This window comes from Sinohyriopsis cumingii, unplaced genomic scaffold (assembly GCF_028554795.1).
Source record: "Sinohyriopsis cumingii isolate HCF-2022 unplaced genomic scaffold, ASM2855479v2 utg000036l, whole genome shotgun sequence".
Classification (NCBI taxonomy): domain Eukaryota; kingdom Metazoa; phylum Mollusca; class Bivalvia; order Unionida; family Unionidae; genus Sinohyriopsis; species Sinohyriopsis cumingii.
Genome location: NW_028315863.1, coordinates 155,365 through 173,690, shown reverse-complemented (window position 1 = coordinate 173,690; position 18,326 = coordinate 155,365). Strand labels below are relative to the sequence as shown.

Below are 18,326 nucleotides of genomic sequence, written 5' to 3'. Positions count from 1 at the left end.
AGGATATTTTCCAGAGGCAGGCACAAAAACACCGACGTGATATATGTCACTCAACGATACACTCAGATTCCAAAAGTAATCAGAGACAACTGTAATATTCTTGCTGTATTCAACGGCGTTGATACACACACGCTACGAAATATTTGGCAGACATGGTGCGGCGGTGACATGGACTTTAATGGTTTTCGAAACTTTTTTAGTCATGCTCAGTCGACCCCACATGGATTTGTAACGATAAATTTACATGATCCTCGGACACGATATCGTATCGGACTTGACCAAATATTCGGTTAGTTGTAACTAATTTTCATTGTAAATAACTTCTTAGCAGCAGAGGGGGAAATGACATCGACGCGGTCGTCGATGTGCTTACCGGACGCTGACGACGCTGGGGATCGACGCGCAGAAGGTGTTAATTAAACCAAATGACGATTGGACGATCCCCCAACGTCGTCGTCGTTTTTTTTTTACCAGCGCTGACTACACCGGATCCGTTGAGTGCAGAAAGTATTAATTAAGCCAAATAACGATTGGACAAAACGTCGGATTCGCCCCCCCTGCTGCTACCACAGTCTACTACAGTGAGATATATTAATTCGTAAGCTCTTTATTGGTTTGTAGGTATACTTCAGATAGAATCTGCACTCCGAATGGAAGTGGCATCGATGGAAGAAAGGACCCGTTTTGCTCGTGAATCATTATGTTCATATGAAGAGGCTGCCAATCTCCTTCTCGAGTGAGTACAATTGTTAAGTAGAGTAGTGTACAATTGGTAGATTTTGAACGACCCAGCACCAGTTCAAACCAGATTAAACCCGTCATCGTTTGTTTCCAATGCGAGTGAGTTAAATATCATAGATTTACTCTCGCATGTAATGGTAAAGGTCAATGGTGTTCCAAATGAACACAACCCCAACCATTCCACCCGTACCCGCATGGAAATAGACGCCAGAGTATTTGAGACTGAGAATGAAATTCAATAGCCCATCACTATAACCATGTCCATGTTGGGAATCATACCAGACAACCTTAAGTAAAAGAAAAGAAATAAAAGTATGGTGGGTTGCATCGGAGGTGATCTCCATGCTTTAGATTCCTTATATTGAGAATAAAGTTGGTTTTACGAAAACTTGAAGAAGCCTGTCTATTTTCGTGATTACTTACATAATTACTACTTTCTGGCATGTAACGAATGTCGCGATTACGATTATAATGATGATGATATATTATTATTATTATTATTATTATTATTATTATTATTATTATTATTATTATTATTATCATTATTATTATTATTATTATTATTGTGGATATATAGTATGTTAGATAATCAGTTTCCATACAATATCACAATAATTTGTTATGTATCCTTTGAACTGTACATATTTTGTAAGTAAACATAAGGCTGTGAAGAAACGAACCAGGGTCCACTTACTGTTTTAATCGCGAAAATTGTCGATTAGTGTGGTTTTATTTTGCTATAGTACCTGAAGTGTGCCAAGACATTTCAATATCTGCTCGGGGAGATTGGGTATTTGGTAAAAGCGATGTCTGTATCTTAGCCCTTAATTGGTATAGAGTAAAGATGTTTGCCGCGACAATACGGTTTTATATCTTAATTTACAGTGAGAGAGAAGCTGATGAAAAAGTCATCTTGAGAAAATACGAAACGTCCTTCCAGGAGATGCTGAACCCATACAAAAGTTTCTGTAATAGAGTTGAAAAAGGACAGAAGGTACATTAAATTTAGTCCGGAGTAATTAAATACTACTATATTCATTGAGTACAGACTGGAGCTCAACCGAAAACGTTAGTACAATATTAATACATATATTTATTCAATTCAATAAGAAGTTATGAAACAGTAAGTCTCGTCTTGATGAGTTCGCGTCGATCAATATGATAGTTTTGATGGTTCATAAAACTTAATACATCCATACAAAGGTCTGAATTGTTTTATTTCCTGATTAGAGTATTAAACAAATACAACATGACTGTATGTACCTAATTAACAACCTAGAAGTGTTATAAATAGGTTTATCACATAGTTGATATCATTTACAAATAGCGCTTGTCCTTTATTATATTTGATATGTCAAGACCTAGCGTATCTTTGAATTGGTCCCAAAAAAGCTCATTAAATCATTCCTCTGTCTTCATATTATAAAATGTCCACCACCATGTTGATTTTCCTTGCCCAGCCACTTTTATTTTAATGTTATGTTAACAATATGGCGTCCGTTTTACCAATTGATAGTCAAACGGTTATTGGAAAGAAAGGGTAACTAACATAGAAACGCACAGTGGTGGCTACATCTGTCGAAATATGACCTTTTTACCCCACATAGAAATTTTCAAATGCCAACCTAGGAAATGTTTAACCTTGCTGGATGTTCATAAAGTCAAAACGACATGTGTCGAGGCCCAAAACGTTAAATCACACTGTCCAAAACAAACATAAAACATTTAGGCAGATAAACACAAAACAGCCTATAATTATATGGACAGCCCCCGTTATATTGTAGGTGACACGCGGAATAATATTCAAATTATGAAACATTGTGTATCATTTACATCTGCTCGCCATAAATTCATAAGATTATCTTTGATTATATGATTCCTGTGACAGATGGTTTTTCATTTGATGGCAAAACGTCACCTGATAAATTTTATGTCGCATGATCATTTTTCATGTCGTATTGTTTGTAAGTGAACTCATCACGTTAAATTGTTAACATCATGCAGTTTTGGTTAGTTTCCAAATGCCTTGCGGCTAATTTAATGTTGCAATTCATTCTTTGTCAATATTTGGAATTATTATCTGTATGTGTAGATTTTTAAAAAAATAGCCAGCTGTTGATGCTATCGTAATAAATTTGAAGTATTCGCATTTGGTTATAGTGTACCGTTTTAAGGAATTTTTATATTTTTGTGATGACTTGTCTGATTATTGGAATTTGATGCAATATAAATATTCCTTTGCCCGAAATAATTGGCCAATTACTAGGAACAAACGTCACAGAGTAAAGTGTTAGTGAGTTTCCATGATGCCATTGTTCAGTAGTAGTGAATTCAAGTCCATACCGAATAAGTGTCCATGGATTAATAAAGTACCTACTAAAATCTAGTCGCGTACATTGGTGGTGTGACTGCAGTGGCAGTATTTATGGTGGGAAACCGGTAAATTACACAATATAATCAATAAGAAGGGACTCGGCAGATGCCGTTTATGTGGCCATGTTGGCAAAGGCCAAACAGTTATACCTACGACAGTGCCTGGAAACTACAGTTTGACTGGCCTAAGGTAGCGTCGTTTAAACTAGTTCCCTGTGTTCAGGGACAGTTGCATAATTTCTGCGACGTGAACTGCTGGCGGTACGGAAACATAACGAAGAGAAACCATATATTTGTCAGGTTGTGAGATCTGTGGTCTTGCAATGATTAGAGTAAAATGTATGTATAGAAGGGACACGTCGGACTTTCTACTTTACAACTGAAGTTGTGTGGAAGCCTTTGGATATTTGGGGTAAACTTATGACTTCTAGCGGGAATCGCACCAGGGTTTGAAACCGATCGGTCAAGTAAGGACCCCTGTTAATGTTTTATTTCCCTCATTTCTAGGTCTACAAACGATCAATGGTCAGATTAGAAAAGTTGGTTTTGGAAGAGAACGCGTCTTGGTTTAGCAAGAGGAAAGTAAAGAAAGCCAGGAAGGTGGCGAAGAGGAACTCTGATGGATACATTAAACTTTTAAAGGAGGAGACAAATCAAGCGGTTAACATTACCTCAGTAAGCCGATATTTATTACTAACAAATGGCTGTGTAATATTCTTCAGATATAACACTTTTCCATTCACCTCGGATCATTTCTGTCTTTGGAAATACCAATGAACATGAGAATTCTTTGTTCCATACTTGTAATTATCAGAGTATATGATAAGATGTATTTAATGTCGGAATGATTTAAAACAACAATCTATTTACCGACATTACGTAAAACAAATCAGGCATTACAACAAGCGTGATTAGCAAGACATCAAAACGCATCATAACATGAATACAAATTGGACAAAATACACACGGCATGAATTGAAACATAAGCAGGCAAAGCATTTAAAATTCAGTGACTAAAGGTGAATTTAGCAGCTGTATAATTTTTTTTTTTTTTATAAAAAAGAAACACAATTTGCGATTAAATATATAAAATAATTAGTCCCTATTTAACGTGATGCAGCTTACGCCACACTTGAAAGGAAAAGGGGTAACAGTAAGGCACTTAAGTAGCAAATACGACAAGGAGAGATAAAGGAATAACGCTAACACAAACATTAACTGTCATCATAGCATAAGATGGAATATTATTTAAGGCTATTACATTGGCAGCCTTTACCATTACAGGATCGAATTAAATCTCTACATAAATCCAATTTCGCTTTTTGTCTGAAGTTATTTGGTATCCCATTACAACGAGCGACAGCTGCTTATACCAATACTATATCTTCCAGCTCTCTTTGGAATATGAAGGAGTCGCCACTGAGATTGCTGACAAAAAGGTCAAATCGTTCGTGGACTGTTGGTCTACCTGTATGTTACAACATGCAGAAAATTCCACTGATGATAGAAGGTAAAGCATATATACGCGTGTACGTACATCAATCCCGACTTTACAACGTTGTATAAATTGATATATTCTTCTGTCTACACGTCTGTTAATCCAACTATTCATTTATCTGTGAATTATCTGCATTAGGTCACGAAACGTATTATTTCTTCACCTCTACCTCCAATTATACTCTCTCTCTCTCTCTCTGAAATGCACATACCCGAATGTCATATAAAAGATTGATAGGAAAGAGGTGAAACGGTAGAACAGAACAAATTCATATATTTTAGTATAGGGAGGACCACATATATGAAGTAGGATTGTTCGGTCAAATCCAGAAACATAACACTTTTAATTTTCAAAATATATGTCCAGTTTCAGCTAGACCAAGACAGAACAATCAGTAAAGAGAAGTCCTGGACAAATATCCTGCTCTTTATAACAGGCATATATTTCTGGATTTGGAAGCCTTAAAACTAATTGTATGCCATGAATATAGAGTGATAATTCATGTCCTATAATTACGAGACTTCAACATACACATATACTCATACACATGTCAATATGATGTTGATTACTTTCATGTCTTTTTCAGGAACGTGAATAATACATTACAATACCTGCTCAGCAAAGTTGATTGTGAAAAGCTGGTCAAGCTTCTATCAGAATTCAACAAGGAAAGCCTCCATATACCAACATACCAGGTAAATGCCACTTAGGAAACACTCATCTTCTCTACGACCGCTCAACCTTCTTGGTGTCAGAGGAACGTTTGCTAGTGATGCTGAGAACAAAGTCAATGAGATCAATGTCTCATTCATGTGTACTCTTCTTATACAAAAGGTTTATAAGAACACGTGACATTCGTATGCGTTTTAGAAACACGTGTTCTAAATTTAATCGTGAATTGTTTTGCGATTGTCATATTTATTGCGTGTATCGTGTTCAAATGTTCAAGCCATGTCTTTCTGAAATATATGGTACCGTAGGATGGACTCTTTCGCTGAAATGACTGTTGAGTCGACAGGAAATCGCGGAAAATGGATTGATGATTATTTACTATTGCACATACTGGGGATCGACCCCAGGACGGATAGCTGAGAAACGAGCGCATTACAGTTGCACTATCTTAGCACTATATGTTATACATGAACATGGATTCCAGTGCCAATCGGGCTTCATGTCATCTTCGCTAGCCAAAGTTCCAATACGATAACCCAATCTACACCTTGGTGGATCGAACATATATTTTAGTGCTTTCTCCTAGATACATCTATCGGATTTCCTACTTTAGTATTTAATGCCAGCTAACCAATAGCGTGTAATAACGGTGCATTGTAATCGGCCGAAAATGATGGAGACAATTGCCTTAAAAAGAGTACTTTGCTAAGTTTAGCATCGAAAGTATCTCTACGTGCCACAGAGAAGCCATTGCAGGTTTATGTGCGTAAATATATTTGTACAAACACGGACCGACAGTGGAAAATTCCTTTTTTATAAGCTTTTTATATATATTTAAAAATAGTCCATTTAAGTTGTGTGCTCCCTTGCCTCAATCACGCAGCAACAGTGTTCAAATGTAAACAACTTTATTTTGATTCGATGCAGCGGCAAGCCATTGCATCCAATGAAATTCAAAGACCCGACGCACATAAAAATTTGCTCGAAACACCAAGATGTATATAGGGTATCATATCGGAACTTTGGCTAGCGAAGATATTGTCACATATATAGTGCATAATGTGTCAAGTGTTTAGGTCTTGTTGTCAAGCGTATAGTTCGAGGTATGTATGTAGATTTCGTGGATATCTGTATAAATATCGAATATGTCTGTGTGTGTGTATGTCTCTGTGTGTGTGTGTTGATTTGATTGTATTATTATTTTGATCTCTATGTCGCTTGAACCTTTAGTCACTATAATCTGTCATAAATAATCTTCAAGATCTTTGATTATTTCTAGGAATTCCAAGGAGTTATCGATGTTGAGGAGCTACTTGGTTATCGGCCTGTGGTAGAAACTATCATTTCAGGTCAGTTTGGAGTTATGCAATATGAGTATGTTTGTATGTATGTATAGAGGGTTTAACGAAGCATTCTCTCAATCGGGATAATATAGAAATACGTAAAGTTTAGATATTTTATGCGCACATTTTATGTTTCACACTGGGTTAGCAGTTTTATGCTGACAGGCTATTTTGAAACATAACTACTGTCCCTTGCACCATTTAGTTTCGGGAAATACAGAATATTGCAGATGCATCATCCCGTGTATCATAAGAGGCGACTAATTGAGGCAGCCTTTTCGCCCTTGTTATAATGCATCAGCTGTGCTTGCTTTGACCTTTTCAAAGAGCGGGAATTATTCAAATATTTTGTATGCTTTAAATTAGACGTTGTTTTTCCAGGTGGAATACCTTTTTCCTTGTCCTTATCTTTGTGATTTCATAGTTAAACTTCATATTTTTCATGTCTTTGTCACATTACAACCAGTGAATGCATTCTTTTCCACGTGCATTTGTCCATTATTACACCAGCACTTAATCCATGCATTGAGATCAAGACGTTGCTACGAAAATGAGAACTCTATACTGTCACACAAACAAGACAAATGGCCATAAGTGAACAACTATAAGTATAGTATCCAACCCCGAAGACGGAGCTAACGTTGCATAACTGAATGAATGTACATTTAGGAAGCTTGTTTTGTAGGCTACCAACACCAATCAGATACAAGCATATGCATTTACTTAATGAACAGTTGTATTATTTGTGCAGAGATATTCTTCTCATAATCAGTAATGACCATGCTTGCTATTAATGCAATCGAATTTGTTGTGCTTTTTATGAAAAAATTTGAATAGCGGATTAGCGAGGTTGAATAGTCCTGTAATAGCTGGACATTTTGAAACCACGAAAAGTTATGAAGTTGGGATTCTAAGTAGCTTTACGGTGTTCTTATTCTCGCTATTTGTAGTCGATTATTTTCCTGAGTTGGGACAAGTGTTCTTTCGTGGTATGTACTCGATCATTCCTGAGTTGGGATAAATGCTCTTGATCGCGTCAGTATGACATTTTACTTCCATTGTTCGGCGGACCAATATCAGTTCTTTGCAGATTATATAGAAATTAGGAAATATTAACCAAAATGTTTTTGAAACAAATACATTTTGTGATTGATTATCCAACAAAAACCTAGGAACTTCATGCAACTGATACAAATTTATTTTGTTTATTGGACCAATAAACAAAGTAAGATTGTATCAGTTGGAGGAAGTTCCTAAGTTTGTGTTGGATAATCAGTGGTGGTATTGTGGCACATAACAGTAGCAAATATTCATTGCGAATAACTATAAAAAAAAAAAAACTACAACTAAAGAGAGAGATAATTACGATATATAAAATGGTTAATGTTTGGTGCGGGATGGTGGTTGGGGGTGGGGCAGAGTAATTGCTTTTGCCCCGATATCCTTCTCAGATTCGAATAAAATATAATTAAACGAACTAACGACTCCAAAATATGATATTGTTTTTACAATGTATGTTACTTTCAGCAGATGATTATGGAGGAGAAAAGAATGAGGTAAAGGATGACAGTCTCCTTACCCCAGCAGATAGTTACGATAGACTTCTGCTCTTATGCTAAGTTAAGCATCTAAAATGTATCCTTAACCATGAACTGTTTAAGCAAATTAGGAATTAAAACATAATTGATAAATTTAAAAGACGTGATGTGGCTGTTATGATAAATGCTTTCCAAAATTTACCATTTTACATATCGTAATTATCTCTTGTTTAAATTGTAGTTAGTTTTGTATTCACAATGAATATCAGCTACTATTATCAGCCGCATAATCTTTCAGCAGATGAAAATGATGAAGAAGAAAAGGAAATCGAAGAGAACAATACCATTACCCAAACCTACACAAACGTTATGTGTTTAAATAAATTATGAACGAGACCATGATTCCTAAATTCATAAGACTTGATTTTTGTTCTTACGATAATAGGCTTATAAAATACACATTTACATTTGCTGGTGTTGTAACTGTTGTTATTTTGGTAATGCACATTTTCCATTTTTATTTTCCAAAATATCTTTCAGGAAACAAAAGAGATGAGGAACAGGAGGAACTGAATGGGAACAAACTATTGACACCGGCCGATAGTTACGATAAACTATACAACCCATTTTGTTTCAATGGTAAGTTCCATGCTTAAAACATAATGCATAAGCATGACGTGTTGAAATAAAATCTGCAGGGGAACATGTTTTGTATTCACAATGAGTATTAGCTACTATTATCTGCCGCAATATCTTTCGGCAGATGAAAATGATGAAGAAGAAAAGGAAATCGAAGAGAACAATACTATTAGCCAAGCCTACACAAACGTTATGTGTTTAAATAAATTATGAACGAGACCATGATTCCTAAATTCATAAGACTTGATATTTGTTCTTACGATAATATGCTTGTAAAATACACATTTACATTTGCTGGTGTTGTAACTGTTGTTATTTTGGTATGTACATTTACCATTTTTGTTTTCCAAAATATCTTTCAGGAAACGAAAAAGATGAGGAACAGGAGGAACTGAATGGGAACAAGCTATTGACACCGGCCGATAGTTACGATAAACTATACAACCCATTTTGTTCTAATGGTAAGTTCCATGCTTAAAACATAATGCATAAGCATGACGTGTTGAAATAAAATCTGCAGGTTAACATGTTTTGTATTCACAATGAATATTAGCTACTATTATCTGCCGCAATATCTTTCGGCAGATGAAAATTATGTAGAAGAACATGAAATCGAAGAGAACAATGTCGCTACCCAAGCCTACACAAACGTTATGTGTTTAAATAAATTATGAACGAGACCATGATTCCTAAATTCATAAGACTTGATATTTGTTCTTACGATAATATGCTTATAAAATACACATTTACATTTGCTGGTGTTGTAACTGTTGTTATTTTGGTAATGTACATTTACCATTTTTATTTTCCAAAATATCTTTCAGGAAACGAAAAAGATGAGGAACAGGAGGAACTGAATGGGAAGAAGCCATTGACACCGGCCGATAGTTACGATAAACTATACAACCCATTTTGTTTCAATGGTAAGTTCCATGCTTAAAACATTATGCATAAGCATGACGCGTTGAAATAAAATCTGAAGTAGAACATGTTTTATAAATGCATGTGACTTGATGATGACGTGAAGTTAAACCCCCGTAAGAAAATTTAACCCTTGTCCAAAATGGAATTATCTACGATTGTTGTAACTGTTTCCGTTTACGAAAACTAGACTTTCAGAAATTGTATCAGCTTCTGCACTTTTTCTTGTGAACACATATTGATGAAACAATTTGAGACGTAAATAGAAATGTACAATATAACTAGTACAAAGCGTGCGTCACCTATATTTTATTCCAGAAGATGAAAACAATGAAGAAAATAAAGAAGTGGATAATCCTTGTACCCCAATTCACAGCTGTGGTAGGTTGAACTCGTTCTTTTGCAATTGTAAGAACCAGTACCTTTAGCTACAAATAGTATAAATACACTTTATATGTTGATATTCGTAAGAAAAATAATACACACATCGAGCACCTAAAAATACACTAAATTACTGTCTCATTCAAACTAGAGTAATATAATCAAGTCGTTCAATCTTAAGTAATAAATTCCAGACTGCGTTATTATCTTTAATTGCTTGATTGATGAATGGAATCTGGTTAGAATCCATTACTGTTATTTTCTCGCTTAATAAATGGTAAAGAAAGAAAGCGTTTCAAATTGTACTTGTACAAGGGTTGGGGGGGGGAAGAGGGTTATAATTAATCAATCACACCTCCGTCTATTGATCCTTACAAGGGGTGAGGTAGTAATCAATAGTTGATCCGGACATATATGGCTACGTCTATTTATTAGCATCTCGTTTGTCATTCAACTGACGCCGATTTTAAGTAACTCTTCCATCTAGCCAGTTACAGCATTGGTTAGCGGGACATTGTTCATTGCTATGTGTTTATAGGGCGGAGTCAACGATTAATAAATTAAATATGGTCTGTAATGTATTACAAACGTACATCGAACTTACTCCTCGAGCACAGGATTATATTATGAGACTTGGAGATTTTATTCCTTGAACACGGGATTGTGTTTTATATGGACAGAAGAAGTAATAATAACGACGCATAAACACGTTCAAGTTTATTTATTTATGCTTAGGTTATTTCTCTCTATTGAAAACATCCAAAGCAAAACAATAATGAATAACACCTGCTATAGATACGTACAATGTACTTTTACAATCTGTTACCTTTCTTTCATTGAATCGAGCATTTATTTTAGGCGAGAGAAGACTGAATCGATGCGTAAAGGCTGTGGCTATTAATGAGCATAAAAAGATGGAATTTCTGGAAATGAATATCAAAAAAGGTAAAGATATTATCAGTTTCCTATTTCCATTTAAGATCGGTTATAGTAGACTATACAGTACTTCCCGTAAGGGTCAGTTTTCTAAAGTATCCTTAACTGTCGTTTATATTATGCTATCGAAATTATTATCATCGCACATTCTGCAGCAACACCTATATCGAATTTGAAATCATAACACTTTAGCTAGCAGAAGCGTTAAAAATGTCGCCGAAACTATATTCTCTGACAGACAATCTTTTCGTCAATGGTTAGCAGCAATGTTGTACCTTTTTGGAATATGTTGATGTCACTATTTTGGTGGGTTCACTATTTGTTTATGAAAATTGATAAAGTTGTTAAAGAAATTAATATCTTTGTTTCTATCTATCTATCTCTAGGTGATTTGTTGGAACAACTGACACCTCCTAACTCCATGGGAATGGTATATGGAACGAGGAGATCACGGATAACAAGGAAGAAAGTGGGCGGATTTATTCCGTCCAGTTGCATTTTAGCTGGTTAACAAAGAATTTATTAATGTACAGATTGGTGGAGAAGAGGGCATTATGACTGATTGTTAAATCACGATTTCACCTTCCCTCCTTTAGCCATCAATCGTTTGTTTTGGTTTTTTTGTTGTGAATTTTTGGTTAGATTTAGTCATGTTTTAATTGTTTGTTTAGCGAAATATGAACATATTTGAAAACAAATATTTTCCCCATCTTACTCCCTTCCCCCCTTTCTGTATTTCTCTCTTTTGCATTTCTCATTCACTGATAATCGAATGTAAATGCTTATAATTTTCAGTTTCTTTGCTCACTATCGTCCATTCATCAATAGTTTTTGTTCTTACGTGGATATTTGAATCAGATTATATTATGTATTAATGTATAATTATCTACATATGAACACATTTAAAAAACCATCAGACATCTCCCTCTCTCAATCTGTATATGTATCTGTCTCTATCTCCCTCCCTCTCTCTCTCTATGTATCTCATATATATATATATATATATATATATATATATATATATATATATATATATATATATCACTCTCTCTCTCTCTGTATATGTTTCTCTGTCTCTATCTCCCTCTCTCTTTCTCTATATGTATCTCACCTCTCTTTCTGTATCTCTCTCTTTCTGTATCTCTCTCTCTCTCTCTCTCTCTCTCTCTTGCACACAATGTATATTTACTTTTATCTCTCTCTCTTTCTCTAACGACCAATCAAAATTAAATTTATATATTCTTCAATTGTACACTATTGTCATATACATAAAACCGTGAAATAAATAAATATAATTGAACCTGAAATGTTTCTCTTCTGATGACATTTCCTGACCGCATACTGCGTTATTTAAGAAAAACAGCGATCAGGCAATATGTCCATCCTTTTGTCCGTTGTTCCTGTATCATTCATTCTGTGACTTGAATCTTTCAAGTCATATTACACTTTTATTATACTGAAACAGGTATTGCGATTGGAAGTAATATAAATCTTCGGCAAATACAATGAACCCTAGCATAATTACTATGAATATAATGTTACAAATCTATGTCCTTAAACTAAGAAACAGAAATGAGCCAAAACCAACAAGTTTTGTAAAATTCAACAAATAAGTTATTTCCCTAAAATACAACGTAAATATTCAAAAATAACTTACTGTGTTGTTAATTAAATCCCCAATAGCCCTAAAAGTTTTATCACAAGTCCAAATGTATAAAATTTAAATTGAATTTTAGTGGTATTCCAAATCAGTTCAAATACTTAATGTGTTGATATGCCGGTTGTCTCGAATATGATAATGTGCCAGTGTCCTATAGTGTAGCTATGTATTACCAGTCTCTTGATGTATCCCACTAATATTATCCAAATATGTCCTTCTCTGAATTTACTATAATTCCAAATAAATGAGCACTGTGATTCCAGTGAAAAATAATTTGAATATATTCAAATCCAAAAATGAACACAACAATTCATATGATCATGCTTCAGATAGTATAGCAAGATTGAAGAATTTCTTTAGTAAACATGACTACAAAAACGGACATAACAGTAGAACCAGGATGAACGTCACAGATGTTCCAATTGAGTGCATCACAGTACAAAGTCATATACAATTTGGTTTTTCTTTTATATTTTATGATATTCTCTTACTACAATTACAGAGTTTCAAAGGCCTCTGCAACATGTATTTTGATTGTAATTATTATATGGTGGCTCATGTGCCAATATATACTCATAAAAGAATAACACAGAAAAGTAACAAACAAATTTAGTCTATGGTTTTATTTTGGAAACAGATCATTACCTACTGAAATAATTGCATGACTCACTTAAAGTAAATCTAACAGCACTAGATAAATTAATCCCCCAAGAAGGTGATTTAGTCAAGTTGGAAAAGAAATCAACAGCTGATACAAAGTGACAAAACGTCAGTCTAATCTCATTGTTCCCCTTTGTAAATAAGAAAAAAAGATATGCCATTCATTACCATAACTCAATGTTATATTCAGCACTGGAAACCATCTTGGGATTGACAACTTCATTGACCACTGACTTCATGATCCATTGTATATTCCAGTTTTGACTAATTGCTTATAATTTAATGGACAATCAAATAAATGCTGATATCAGATGAAATATTAATACAATCATTTCATAAACTAACCTTCATTCAATTACGTGTCACGTCACTGAACTGTTAGCTACATCCAGTTCATAATGATTTTAAACTGGTATGATATTATTGGCCAATAAGTAGTAAACAGTAGTCTAGCAAATGTTGATCATGGGTGGCATGTTCAGTAAATTTGCAATGGAGAACACAATCTCAGTAGGAAATTATGCTGGAGTACCATGCATTAGAAATGGGTCACATTTAAATTCCAATTGTCAAAATACCAGGATATGCATCTATTCATAATCCTGGATAATGTTTCAAATGCAAAAGTCTTGGACTTTGTCTTTCAAGAGGACAGCTTATATAGAACAAAGAATAGATTTTGTATTTTAATGATATTACCCTTTATGATTTCTTTCTTATCTAAGGACACCTAAATTTCCTAAACACAGTTAAACCAGGATCATGCTGATATGCTGTTAAAAATTGTAGCAGCTACTGCTGTCTAATTTTAACAAAAGTGCTGAATTTGATTTAATTCATGTGACAAATAGTATGCCCCAACATAAAGTACTGTTTCATTCACTTCAAAGAGTCTACAAAAAGTATCAAATGGACAAGAAACGTATATATATATATATATATATATATATATATATATATATATGCATGGGTTTGAGTCTTGGATTCAGCTAATGTGGGTATGTGAGAAAGCTTGCCAGTAGCTTCTTGTGGGTCAGTGGTTCTTCCTCCACCATTAATACCAGCCACCATGTATAGCCTATTGTGTGCTGAAAAATGGCGTTAAACCCTACAACAACATAGTTTCTTTTCTGACGATTTGAAGTCAAGGTGGACTACAGACATGAAGTAATGATTAAAATAGGCATATAAAGCTAGAGATTGTACAGTGTCTTTTTGTAGTTCTAGTAATTATTTTCATGCCGGCATAATTTCTACTGAAGCAATATTCCCAAGTGAATTTCGAAAACTGAAAACTTACTCCTGGGTGCATTTAGTTACAATTTCTAAGACTGGCTACACTTACTTAAATAAGTGTTCAAAAGATCAATTTATTCATCGGATGAGGTGAGGGGAAACTTTTGTCATCAATTCTGTATGTCAGAGTTTTATCTGGACCATGTGAGGACACTGCCCAAACATTTTATCACAATTGTATCATATGTATGCTTGTCTGCTTTCATGACATGTGTCATTTTGATCTTCTTGAAATGATCAATTCTAAAAAACTTCACACTTGAATGGTTTCTCTCCAGTATGTATTACATGTCCTTCATTGAATCACCACTCTAAACATTATATCACAAACACTGCATATAAACGTTTTTACTCCTTTATACATTTTCATATGTCTGGTAACACTAGTACTCTGGCTAAACATTATTTTACAAACTTCAAATTTAAATGGTTTTTCTCCAGTAAGTATCTGAATGTGCCTGTTCAGGTTGTAACCTCGCTGAATATTTTATTGCAAATTTCACACTTGAATGCTTTTCTTTAGTATATAACCTCTTATGAGCATTGATGCTAAAACGGTGGTTAAACAGTTTGTCATAAACTTCACACTGGAAGAATATTTTGTCTCCAGTATGTACACTCCAGTGCTCTTTCATCTTTGAACAATTGATGCAGATTTCATAGCAAACTTCACATTTGAATGGCTTTTCTCCAGTATGTAACCTCGTGCATTCTTTCAACTTTAAATGCCTACTAAACAATTCATTGCAAACTTCACAACTGAATGTTTTTTCTCCTGTATGTATCTTCAAGTTCACCCAAAACTCATCACTTTCACTAAGCATATTATCACTAGCCTCACATTTGAATGGTTTTCCTCCACACTGTATTCTTGTGTACTTCTTCACTATGGCATTATCTCTAAACAGTTTATCACAAACTTCACAAATGGATGTTGTTTTCTCCAATATACATCATCATGTGGGCATTCAAGTCTGAACTCCTACAAAACAGGTTAGTACATACTTCACATTTGAATGGTTTTCCTCTGCAGTGTGTTCTCATGTGCTTCTTCACTATGGCATTATCTCGAAACAGTTTATCACAAACTTCACAAATGAATGTTGTTTTCTCCAATATGTATCATCATGTGGGCATTCAAGTCTGAACTCCTACAAAACAGGTTAGGACATACTTCACACTTGAATGGTTTTCCTCCACATTGTATTCTTGTGTGCTTCTTCACTATGGCATTATCTCTAAACAGTTTATCATAAACTTCACAAATGAATGTTGTTTTCTCCAATATGCATCATCACGTGGGCATTCAAGTCTGACCTCCTTCAAAACATGTTAGTACATACTTCACATTTGAATGGTTTCACTCCAGTATGTACCCTCATAAGGAAAATCACCGTGGACCTGTGGCTGAACGGTGTCACAAACTTCACACTTGAATGGCTTTTCATTTCCATCTAGTCTCTCGTGCTCTTTCAAGCCATACATGATTTAATCAGAAACTTCAGACATCAATGTCTTTTCAGCTACGTATAACTGCATGTTCTCCTTCACGTCGAAACTCTTGGAGTACCTTTAATTACGAATGTCACAATTGAGTATTTGCTGTTTGTTGTTCGGTTTTTTGTTTGTTGTTTGGTTTTTGTTGTTGTTGTTGTTGTTGATGTTGTTTGGTTTCTTCCATCAGCAATAGTCTTTCTGATTAATGAATTCAGATTCGTTGCATCCTGGACTGTGGAGATTTGACCTGAAACCGAAGAGATTTACACATGGTCATTATATGACTAATGAGAGTAAAGAAAGCACTTAGTAAAGTTTTCCAATACATGAATGCCGACTCTGGCCAAAGAATTACACTCAATACATACCCAAGTCTAAATTAACTTGACAGAGTCAAAACGTACGTATGTATGAATACCAAAATGTGCCCAAGTCATAACGTACTCACCATAACGAACACCACGTTCATTGTGCGACTGATGCATTTGACCAACCATCTTAATAGAAATGTAGCTAGTACAGGTAATAGGCTTTTTCACTGAGGCACGACAAGCATTTTTCAGACAGTCACGAGTATGGGTTCAGCATAGACGAAGTAAACCGGAATTGAAGGGGTTTACCTGACTAAAGCGCCACCTTATCACATCAGGGGGAAGTAACTGACCAATGTTCCAATTGTCACAGCAGGTATTTCGGTACCAATTGTTTCTCCATAGACTTCAATGCTAATGTTTTGTGAAATAAATATATTTTCTATCCGACCTCAGTATGCATGTCACACACTGTCATAGAGAAAAATGGTAGATTGACAATTTGACAGGGACAAAACCAGGCACCCAATTACAATTAAGAGAGATAACTCTGCTGAAACTAGACAGGGGTAAGAGTTATCTAGTCACAGCTGAAGCATTTTCAGTTATGTGTACTACAATTATTTTTTTTAAATCATAAAAATACAACACATAATCTAGATATAAATTGTCATAATTTCACATGTTACCAGGAGGCTCATTTTTAAAAAATAAAATAAAATCCTAACAGGAAGTACAACTCTTACATGTTACCCCTATCACAGCTAATTTTGTAGTTTATTTCTGAACACACTGTTCCGTACACCTAAAGGACACACGGTACTAATTGTACGGAAGAACTATAGAAATGGGTGAAGAAATAATAGAGTATTTACGGGTTTGGTGGTCCATAACTGTTTAATAATGGTATAACGGTACCAATTGCGCAAGTCCAGGTGGGCGGAGCTTAAGGTGTATGGAACATTGTATTCAGAATTAAAGAACAACACTAGCTGTAATTGGTGCATTATGTAAGAGTTGTACTTTCTGTTTGGCTTTAAAAAAAAGTTGAGCCTCTTGGCAACATGTGAGTTTGTGTTAATTTCTATCTAGGTCATATTTTGTATCTTTTATGATTTTTTTTTAAAGATGGTACACATGGCTGAAAATGTGCCTGTTGTGACTAGATAACTCTTACCCCTGTCTAGTTCCAGTAGAGTTATCTCTCTTAAATGCAATGGAGTAACTGGTTATATCATTGTCAAATTGACAATCTAGCAGTGTTCTATATGACAGTGTGTGACATGCATGCCCAAGTTGGACAGAAAGTATATTTATTTCACAAAACATTAACATTGAGGTATATGGAAAAACAATTGGTACCGTGATGCCATAAAGAAAATTAAAATTTTAGTAAAAGTATCTTAAAATAGCTTATCCTAGATGTAATTTTTTTTCAAAAAAGATAGAAATATTTCTACTGATGCAATTTTAGTATTTGTACAGGCTTGACTCAGGAGTACTCAATACTGTTTCGTGCACATGTAGACAAACAAAATGCCGTGGCTCATATTGTGTTCCCCACACATAAGCTTGCACCAAGGTTAGATGTGCATGGATAATTATAGGTCTCATCATCAGCACCCAGAAATTTTAAGTTATTGAATTTTGAATATGATAGTGTTTACATATGTTTACTATTGGAGTTGAAAAAGTACCGCCAGTCCTTAAGCTCCGCCCATCTGGGTTTGTACAATTGGTATCGTTTATACCAGTAACCGACCGACGAACAGAAATCCTTGGAGATCAGGGGGGAAAATGCCTTTTGGCGGGATTCACGCTAGCATTGAATTCGCTATGTAAAAAGACCCTTATGGAGTA

General features: G+C 34.9%; 1 long non-coding RNA gene across 1 annotated transcript; it reads right to left on the bottom strand.

Annotated features, from left to right (window-relative positions):
* Nucleotides 1-13,310: 13,310 nt before the first annotated feature.
* Nucleotides 13,311-16,779, bottom strand: LOC149774995 (uncharacterized). The gene is made up of 2 exons (XR_016416642.1): nucleotides 16,604-16,779; nucleotides 13,311-16,402 (listed from the first exon to the last, which is right to left on the bottom strand). It is a non-coding gene; the product is annotated as an uncharacterized LOC149774995 (long non-coding RNA).
* Nucleotides 16,780-18,326: the final 1,547 nt, after the last annotated feature.